Below are 9,327 nucleotides of genomic sequence, written 5' to 3'. Positions count from 1 at the left end.
GCTTAAAACCGTTTTTGGCACTTAGAAAGCCCTTGATAAATGGTTGCATTTATTATGTCACACTGGCCTCTTGGCAGCCCTGTACATGGGTGGATGGGGAACTGACTTCTAGAAAAGCAAAATGAGTTACCAGAGGCCACACAGCTAATTACTGGCCAGGCAAGACTAACCCCCAGAATGCCTAATGCCTAATCCAGCACTATTTCTGCCACACCAGGCTACTACCGTTAAGCCCTGAACTTCCATAAGTGCTTCTTTTCCATGTACTCATCTCTAGGTGACTGGGTAGAAATCTACATAGCTCCTTTCCATTAGTAATTTATGTGGATGTTGCTTTTTATCTTGCAAACAGATAACAAGCCCAAGCTCAATTGACCTCTAGAATCCCTTCCAAAATAATGGAGTTTGCAGTATCTGAAAAGTAGCCCATCTTCACGTTCAGAGAAACTTCTCTAGTAACAAACTATAGAAATGATCCCTGAAAATATAGTCTTGAAAGGTAGCCCATCTTATAACATTTAGGTAAATTGCAGAGCCTCCACACCTGACTTGGACCACCTGTTCCAGGGCTCTGAATCCTTTGCTTTGTTTGCCACATACCCTGCTCACCTCCCCTTTCTTGCTTGTGTTCAGGGAAGCACTGATGATGTTGATGCTGACTTCATTCGAAGCACGCAGGAATACAAAGGCCAAACCACTCCCCTCTCAGATCCCAGCCCTGCCTTTTTGAGACTGGAGGAGATTTAATTTAGATAGAGATGATTTCTAGCAATATGGATGTTCCAGCCTACCCTTGAGGAACAAACAAGGCAAGAGCCTCTTGCAGCGAGACGCTGGAACACAGCCGCATAGTCTCCACATGCCAGATTCCTACCATCGCCTTGCCTTCCTCTGTCTCTTATGAAGAACTAAGAAGTGTCTCTGTTAAGATGTCCTTAAAGCTCCCCTAAGCTATGCTTTGTCCACTGCCCACCCCCCCAAATGATAGAGGAGAGAGAGCAGGTGTTTAGTTTTCATGGGTCAATGTACCCTCTTCTTGTGTCAGCTGCTTGCTTCCTTAGAGATTATACCTCTCCGCTACTGCCCCCTTCACACATACATGCTCTTCCCTACTCCCCCCCCCTGCCCCCGCAACCCAGACACAAGAAAACTAGGATTGGGCAAGTCCTCTCAAGGTCTCAGGTTGCTTACTTGTAAAATGAGGGTGCTAACCTGGATGGTATTAAAGATCTCTCCTACCTCTAGAATGCTATGGTTCTCTGGCTTACTCATACTTAGCTGTTCCCAGGCATTGGGCCAGGTACTGTGATCAGCCAAAATGTACTGAAGCACCTTTATGATACTTTAGAGCAGAGGTTCTTAAGATTTTGCTATTCATGGCATCCTGAAAGCCCCAGTGTTTTCACAGTACCCATAGGCCAAAAGAAATACCTAAAAGATCTATTTATTAAGTACTTACTTACTAAATATGCTCTAAAGGAACTAAAAATTTTGGAACTGTAGACTACCACAAGCCATCATTTGGCCGTGTCTGACAGATGTTGAGAATTACTGTATCTGCCTAGAAAACTGGAAACCCTGTGGCATCTCTGTGAGTTTACTGTAGCGCTCTAGAATACGTTGGCACAGGCTTTGGGGATTAGGGCCTTAGAGTCTTATTTCCTAAACTCACATCTAAACCTCCTGTTTCCACGGCCTCCAAGAGAATTTCAGTGGGCACTTGTCATATTACGGTCCACCTTGACCTCTCAGAAAACGTAGAGAAGCCAGTCCCTTTGGCCTTTAGTAGAGTTTCTTGGGACAGTCTGGTTTGAAAACTAGAAATTTCTGTATCTTCTTTCATTGCTCAGGCCCAGAAACATCAAACCAGAAGATAGCTTATACTTTGGCAAGTCAGACACCGATTGTTCCTCACATGTGTCTATAGATGGTTAAACCCTAAACATGCAAGAACAAAGAAAATGAAAGGAAGCTGTGGTGTAAGTCAGTCAGGTTGGCTGCGTGCTTGATCTGAGTTACCTGGGGTAATGGTGCAGCCTTACATTTCATGTGCAGGAGTAGACACAGGCAAGATAAAATTAGTTGTTAAAAATATTTGAAAAGGCTATTGAGCCTGGTCATGTGCCTGGTACTAAAATAAGATTTTTAGGCTCAGAAAGTCTACCCCACACCAGCTTTAGAACATACATACTCTGGATCCCCATCGAGCAGTGAAGAAACCAAGGCTCAGAGTAGTTATGTAGCATGGAAGCAATGAGGTCAGAACTTGAACTCATATCTTTCTGACTGCAAAGACCCAAATTTTAGCTACTTCTTCTACCTCTTTGAAAGTGTGATTTTTCCCCCCATGGATGACACATGACCTAATTGGCAGGTACGTCGAAGAATTTTACATTAGAGTACCTTAGCAAACCTATGATCCTCGGGCCATGTTACTCTAGACCTGAGCTCACTTTCTCCTCCAGCTCCAAAGCAAATGTACATTTTTCATTTACCACCCACAGTGTCCCTCCATTTCTATGAGCATACACCCTTTCCAGTGGCTGCAAAGAAGTTTCCCTGTCTGTTCACCTCACCCACCAGCAATACTGAGAATTATCTCCTCTCTTGGTCCCCTTCTCACATGGTAACTGGGAAGGAAAAAAATGCCAAGTGTCCTTTACACAGAAAAGGAGAAAAGCTATAAAAGAAAAAGAAATGGCATTTTCCTAGCATAGAGGATGGACCATTTAGAGGTTATTGCTTTAAGTTATAGGGAATCCATTAGGCCAGGCCAATGGACATTTATTTCTTCTTCTTGCCAATGTGGGCGCTAGCAACCCCAGTTCTGCCTCTAAAGGAAACGTCAGGGAGACTGTAGCTCTCCCCTCCACGGCCAGTCATTAATTCAGGGAGCGAAGCACGAATGCCTTGAATTAGCTTGGCTTCTTTCTGCATTTTCTCTGAAATTCCTTTTATCGACAACTTAAATAAATTAAAGCTTTTGGAGTGAGACAAAAGAAAATCCTGGGGAGAGGAAGAAGCCTGCCTTGTACAGGTGGGCTGCTGGTTCAGCCACCATGCAGAATTGACTCCAAATCTAACCTGCAATGATGTCTCATTCTGCTCGGAATCTTTCTTGGTTTCATGCTGTTGCTTCTGCTGCCTCTGCTCCTCCTCCTCTTTTTCCTTCTCCTCATACTGAGGTCTAATTCACTTTTTGTCTACTGGTCTATAATTTGACAGTCGTGTAACCACCACCACAATCAACATAATGACCATTTTCTTAAGAACAAAAAATTCCTCCATGCCCCTTTGTGGTCGATGCCTCATCCCACCTCAGGCCCTCCAGCCACTGACCTGTTCTCTGTCGCTCCAGGTTTGCCTCCCCCAGAATGTCAAATAATTAGACTTACACGGGTAGCTTTTAAATTTTAACTCCTTTCTCTTAGCATAATGCACGTGAGATTCATCCATGTTGTTGTATGTGTCAGTAGGTTTTTTTTTCCTTTTAATGCTGAATTGTAGTCTAGTACATGCATGTATCATAGTTAACTATTCACCAGGGTGTCTGGCTCTTTTCAAGTTTGAGGGGATTATGAATAAAGCTGCTATGAATATTCACATACAAGCTTTCATATTAACCTAAGTTTTTATTTTTCTTAGCTAAGTGCCTAAAAGTGGGCTTGCTGGGTTCTATGGTAAATGTATGTTTACTTTCATAAGAAATTGTGAAAGTGTTTTCCACAGTAAGTGTATCAGTTGGCATTCCCACAGTGACGTATGTGAGTTCCAGTGGCCCTGCATCCTCACGGGCACCAGGGACAGCCAGCTCTCCCCTTGGTTTAGGGTTCATTTTCTCGATAGTTGTGTACTACTCAGCTGTGGCTTTGATTTTATTTTCCCTAATGACTAATGATATTAAACATCTTACCTGCATTTTTGCCACCTGCATAGCTTGTTGTTAAAGTTTTAAAATCTTTTACCCATTTTTTTATTGAGTAGTCTGTTTTCATATTATTGAGTTTGGAAAGCTTTTATGTATTCTGCATTCAAAAACCTTTGTGTTTTGCAAATATTTTTTCCCATCCTGTGGCTTATGATTTCATTATTTGGACAGTTTCTCATAAAGAACAGAAGTTTTCCATTTTTATAAGGTCCAATTTATCAGTGTTTTTTTTCCCATAAATCGTGCTTTTGATGCCATATCTAACAACTCTGTTTAACCTAAGGTCACACAGATTTTCTATGTTTCTTCTACATGTTTTACAGTTTTAAGTTATATATTTAAGCCTTTGGGTTGTTTTGAGTTTCATGCTTCTTTTCTAATTGGTTGTCTTTTAGAGACAGGGATGCCAAGGCAGAAAGAGAGACTTGACTTAACCCCTTCAAGGAGTTGCTCTTTTATGACAGTCAGCTCACAATTGCAGAGAAAGCCAGTTCTGTGAGGGAGCAGTTAAACCTCAGGCTCTGACCTCAGATGCCCTGAGTTTGAATCCATTTTCTGTATCCTAACTTGTAACATAGGGTGATTACTTATATTTTTGGATTCTCAATTAGATGAGCAATTAATCAGCAATGCTGAGATTAGCACCAGGGCTATAGCATTGATTCTGGGTGGGGGAGACAAGTCTCTCAGCTGGGGAGTTCTAAATAGTCGAGGAAATGTGGCCAGGAGTGATTTATACTAAATACTGGACATAACAACAAGGTCAAAAGATCAAGCCACTGGTATCTCCCATAGTGCCTATAGCCGACTCCCCCCTGGGTTCTCACTGCTCTCTGAGTCAATCCAGATAAATGCCTCCCTTACATTCTTCTTCTTGCCAGACAGATACATACTCACTTGGATGCACCATGACTTTGTCTGTTTTCTGCCTACCAAGATTCTCCACCTCTCTACTTCTGTTTTCAAGGAGCACCTACCAGCTCATGTCTCGATACTTTCATTTAACAAAGACACCCACATCACAATCCAGAAAGAGACTTACAAATTCACAGTAGATATGACAAAAGATCAAAAATGTTTATCTTGCATGGCAGGCCTATCCTAGAATCTTTCAGAAACAGACATTCATCTGCTTAGATGAAAGGCAATGTGGCATTGTTGGGAGCACATGGGTTTGGAACTTGGGCATGTGTTCCAATCACAATTCCAGCTTTTATTGTGTTACCCTGGGCAAAACACTTAACTGCTCAGCCTCAGTTTCCCAATCTCAAAGTGAAGAATATTAAAACCTTTACTTGGTTTTGTAAGTCTTAAATGATATAATGACTATGTATGAAATAGCTGGCACATTGTGGCAACTTCCCTGATTATGATGATGAAGTTTGCTCAGCCTTCCTCAACAACTGTTTCCAGGGTACACAGCCCTCATTCAGAGGAACATCTTTGTTTCTAATCAAAATTCCCCCTGCTGCTAGTCTAACTTATTTCTGATGATTATATCCAGTCAATGGCCCTCAGACGATCTGATAGGAGTTGAGAACATCCTAATGGCTTTTGAATTCTTTGAAAAGTACATATGTGTGTGTAGTGCAATCCACTTGTGAAGAACTTACAGCAGATCATTACTATAAATGCCCTAACCAGCTCCAATTGATTGCCATCTGTGGTCTGAAGTTCTGATTAATAGAGGCTTTGTTTAAAAAGAAAAGCATTTCCAGAAAAAAGAAGAAATTATCAGTCTATTCTTACCAATATCCTGAATTATGAGACTAAAAAATGATCTCCACTGGCAACTCCGACATACTTGCTGCTTCCAGAACAAGTTAATACTTAGGTGAATACATCTTCTACTTAATAGGATGCTTGGAGAAAATCAGCTGGGATCATCTTATTCTAGCATAAATTTGTCCCAAGTTGCCCATACTGAAAGTGCTATTCTGTATTCCTGGGTGAGGGCTCTCTTATGTATCTTAATCCTGTGCAGGCCCTGTGACTCCCCATAGCTCTGTGGGGCTTATCTTTGAGTACCCTTCACTTTTAGGCTATGAACATCAGTTCTTCCACTATGCTTAATCTTCATTTCTGGAGCACTCATTGCATATCTAACCCCTGCGTGCACGTGAGTATTCATTTGCCTGGAAGTCTTAAAATTGCTTATATGAAACCAGGTTAGCATTCTACAGATTAGCTGACCTCAGATATTAGTCATGCCAGGGTAGCCAAGGGGAGCCCTGGCCATTGTACAGGGGAGGCATACACTCACTCTGAAGCACCACAAGGCAAACTAATCAAAATCAAACCCCTATTTTAAAACATTTCACTCACCAGCAGACTGTTTTTCTCAGATGTACATCTTGGTTTTGATTAGACAGAAGCAGTGATCTGATCAACTTTTCAATCGAACAAGAAACAAAACAAGATGTGGCCAATTCACATCATGTTTCTCAAATGGTTTTTCATAGAAGTCTACTTCTTTGAATTCCATTCTTTATTCAACATGATCTCAAAAAATGCTTTTCCTGTCTCTCTCTTCTTCACATTTATCTCTTTTCCTACCAACATTTCTCCCCCCAGAACACTTCCTGATATATTGAAGAATTATTTAAAGATTGGATTTGAAATTCAAACCTCCAGAGAGTTGCCTCTCATTGACTGTGACAGTCGTTGGCCAGAGGTCTCAGAACAGTCTCTCTGAAATGCACCTCTGCTGCCAGGCCATCCCACATATATGCCCTGAACCAGGCCAGCATCAGCCAGCCCCTGGCTTGAGAGCTGCAGTCACACTGTGGTCACTCTGCCCGGGGGCTTGTGTCAACATAATGCCGAATCTCCATCATGACCAGGCCCTTGTCTCTTCATTAAGCCCCTTCATTATGGCAAGTCCTGTGCTAGGTACTTTCATTTGTGACAGTGTATCTGATCTCAATTGGTCCTTAAAACCATCATGAGACTTAGATAGAATTCCCATCTCTATTTCAGCTATAAAGATGACACAGGTAGGAAGAAGTAGAGTCAGAATTTGAATCCAGATCCAACGACTCCAAAGCTTACCATTTTTCCTCTGCATCTCACTTCCTCTAAATTACCATCTAATTTTCTCCAAGGAAAACAGGTCTTATACACAGGGCAATGTTCTCTTCACTTCACTGGGGAAAGAGATGAGCTTACAGGCCAATTAATGCAAAATCTTAAAATATCAAATAAAAGAACTGAAGCCCAGGAGATCTTTTTGACTAACCTGATATCACAGCTATTGAGTGGGCAGAGCTGGGACTTGGGTTTGTATCTTGATGATTCTAATTATTGTACCACTACTGCTTGTACCATACTGGATACCCTGTCCAGTCAAGGAGATAACAATTCAAAGTCAAAGGAATAAACCTGTGCTACCTACTTCTGGAGAAAGTTGCTGCTTCAATACAGATACTAAGACAGCCAAGTCCTAATACATATCGTGCTCTTAATATGGTCTTCCCCCCACTTCTTAAACTCCTTATAGTTTCTTTTGATTCTTTACTGCTTAATCTGGGTTTTTTTTTCTTTTCTTTTCTTTTTTTTGGTCAGGGATATGGAAAAGACAAAACAAGAGGGTATCCTCAATTACCATGCAAAATATAGACAACTTTGAGCTTTTCTTTATATTTTCTTAGATTTCTATTAAAAATGCCTCCTGTAAACTGAAGAAGAGCTTTTCCCATTTTAACTGTCTACTTCCTTGTCTCAAAACAACATTGAGGTAACGTCAGAAATGCAGCATTTCAGGCTTTGTCCATGTCTGATGTTATTTGAGGATAAGAAAGAGAGAAAGTAAAAGTGAACTATATTGGACTGAACTATATTTCCACCTATTCAACTATATATATATTTTTTCTTTTCTTTTGAGAACAAACTCTCTATTAATGCAATGAATTACAGGCCAGAAAATGAGAAAATATTTTGGTTTGGAATGTTCTCATTGGTATCCCCATAACCATCTAATGATTTATTTCTTCACAGAATCTATCCTCCAAGGGTACCAACACATCAGAAGACCTAAAAGAAAAAGAAGCATTTCTTGTAATTAACCAAGTTTTTTTTCTCTCTCAAGCAATATCTCCAAGAAGGAGAATGAGCAGCATGTGGCTCTTGGCCTGATCCCCCTGGCCTGCCTCTATTCAATTCTCACCTTATGCTAAAAGGAAATGAACTGAATCTGTACCACAAATACATTGAATTAAATTGGAAAGGCCTTGGTAATTTTCTGTTCTAACCCTTGACCTTCTAGTAGGTCAGCTTCTATGCCAGCTGAGCTATTAGATATCTCCAGTTAGTGCAATATATGTTCACTTATTCATTCAGCAAATGCCAAGCACTAGTGCATTAGGTGTTGGGGATGTAACAGTAAACAACATTGACCAAACACCCCTGTCCACTTTGCTAGATAAATAAGGAGATAAAAATAACAGGTCAGGTGATGACAAGCACAATGATAATGTATCAGTGGAGAAGGAAAGTCCATAATGTAGTCAGTAGAAATAGAAGCTACCCATCTATTGGGACCCTGCCCAATTTCTATTTGTTTATGCTACTCCTCACTGGCTGCATATCCTCTCCAGAATGCTCTTGGTAAGAGGACATCACTGAACTCAGCTGTGTCCATATCCTTGGACCCGGGTGACCTAGTGCTATCCTGTGTTCTTCCTGGTGTCCATTTCCTTGCTCTGCTCTCACTCTGCTCCAACCCTTGAGCCCTCCTACACACAAAGTCTCTCTAGTCCCCAACTGTCCTGGCTGTGTTTTCTAGTCTATGCCTAAGCCTACCCCTTGAATCTGATGGCCCCAAGCTCCCCAGGGAAGGGTTCCGTTTCCTCTGCTTTTTCCATATCCCAGCAGTAGAACTCCAACAGAAGTCTGTGACTGGTGCTCACACAAAGCTTGCTCTGGCACCTGTCTCTAGTATCTAAATGGAAAGGATTATTTTCAAATATCTTAAGGCAAAGAAATAGACATTTCTTGTGCATACACATACTGGTAGTGCTTTTAGTAAGACCTCATCTGAAAAAGCATGCACCTTCCTGGACATGGTCTCCACAAGGCTTGTTGTGCCACAAATTGCAATTTATGCACAGAGCAATACTCCCATGGAGATGGACCTCCCCTGGTTTTTAGCCATGTGCTTAATGTGTTTTGAGTTTCTTGAAGTCATTGCCCTCAACAATATTTTGCTGCAGCCAGGGTCCTCGGGTTAATTATACCTCCCTACACTTAAAACATTTCCTTTCTTAATCTATTTAAAATGTGTTCTTTAGAATCAGAATGCCGGTGTCCCCCATCTGGAGATGTCATATAACTAGATGCCTAAATGGCTTTTTAGATGCACTGACTACTTTGCAGCGATCTCTGCCAGAGCAGCCTCATTC

General features: G+C 41.3%; 1 pseudogene; it reads right to left on the bottom strand.

Annotated features, from left to right (window-relative positions):
- Nucleotides 1-420: 420 nt before the first annotated feature.
- On the bottom strand, nt 421-494 carry LOC112299084 (small nucleolar RNA U3; annotated as a pseudogene).
- Nucleotides 495-9,327: the final 8,833 nt, after the last annotated feature.

Source organism: Desmodus rotundus, chromosome 12 (genome assembly GCF_022682495.2).
Source record: "Desmodus rotundus isolate HL8 chromosome 12, HLdesRot8A.1, whole genome shotgun sequence".
Lineage (NCBI taxonomy): Eukaryota > Metazoa > Chordata > Mammalia > Chiroptera > Phyllostomidae > Desmodus > Desmodus rotundus.
Note: the sequence above shows the minus strand (reverse complement) of the source record. Positions and strands in the feature narration are given on the sequence as shown.